Genomic DNA, 1,679 nt, shown 5'->3' on the forward strand with positions numbered 1-1,679 from the left:
TACCCGACCTTTTTTTTTCTTCTTCTCTTTCATTTCGTTCAAGAAGCCTTCCTAAATTTCAAGCTTCAGCACAGCATGAGAGAAGAGAGCAGCCTCCTCACCTCAAGCACGGCCGCCGAGTGCCACTGCCGACCCATCGAGACGAGAGCCTCCCTCACCCTCAGCACTTACGCGGCGGTGGCACCACCAGATCACACGGCCACCACCAGCGGCACGCCTCGCCTCGCCTCGCCAGCCAGCGGTCCGGTAACTCTCTAGCTCCATATTGACCTTGAGCTCATTTTGTATTTACATTTACAGTAATTAAAATTGATGAGCTGATTTTGTATTTACACTTAGTATATATATATGTTTTCTTTCTGTTAGTATATATGTTTTGTATTTAGTGATGAGCTCATTTTTTCATCAATATATATATATTTATATAATTTGTTTTGTATATGTTTTGTTCATAAGAAACTTCTACCACGAATTACAAATACAAATTACTATGGAAATATGTTTAACAAGAACAAAAATCAATTAAGGGCGCAAACACAAAGTAACTGCACAATGTATAAAAGTATGGACTATTATAACTCACAATGTTTTTTTTTAGCAAATAAACAACCATATTTTTGAAAAAAAAAATGGCATTTTTGCAAATTTGGGCTTTTCGGCCCAAAATCACAAATGGCCTAGCCAACCTGAAATGAAACCCGAACCCAAACCCAAGTGAACTTGAACCCGAAAAAACCCGAAAATTTCGGATCGGTTTCGGTACCATTTTTCTTAACCCGAAACCCGCAAAACCCGAACCCGATGAACCCGAAACCCGAAAATCTGACCCGTGTGCACCCCTACTTTAAATTAGCCATGAACTAATATTTGTGGATTGAATTGTTGGTGAACTCTATGTCATGGTGTAGTTATTTCTTGCACCTTATTTTAGTGAAATCTCTCTTGTTCATTCAAGTGTGCCTATTGTTGTCTGACCAGCAATGGCAAGATGTTTATTTATGTTTGATACTGGAAGGATTAAATATAATGGGAAGAACTTGGATGACACAAGTTCATAATCTGTGTTAGGTTATGTTAGTAAATAACACAGGGATGTGTTATTTGCCTTGTGTAACTTGTGAGAATTGAACCTTGAATTTGTATTCTTGAATCTGATTTGGCATAGGAATATGTTTAATTAGGTAAAAGAATTAATATCATAGGATTTGGGAAAGTTTTATGAGTTTTTATTGAATTTTTGTTAGCCTAGGAGTTTTGCTAAAATATTGGTGCCGCAATATATTTAGTATGATTGACATAGGGGGATTAATAATTCAAGTCCATTCTACAATCCATGTATTTCTTTCTAATTACTTTGTTTAGTTCAGTTTCATTTTTAGTATTATCATCTTCTTAATATTTCGTTTAGCTTACAAACAACCCATTTAATTGTTAATACTAGTTGTTTAGTAATTGTTTTGCCTATTTTTCTATTTTGCAATCCTTGTGGAGATGATTTACTTATCACTGTATTACTTGTTTTGTGACTGTGTACACTTGCACATATTTGATTGAATACTATCACAACAAGTTTTTGGCGCCGTTGCCGGGAATTGAAATTAGAAATTTGTGTAATATCAATTACTTGCAATTTATTTTTCTTTGTTGTTCTAACCTTGTTTGCTTTTTCCTGTGTTTTC

The sequence above is a fragment of the Humulus lupulus genome, chromosome 1 (genome assembly GCF_963169125.1).
Source record: "Humulus lupulus chromosome 1, drHumLupu1.1, whole genome shotgun sequence".
NCBI lineage: Eukaryota > Viridiplantae > Streptophyta > Magnoliopsida > Rosales > Cannabaceae > Humulus > Humulus lupulus.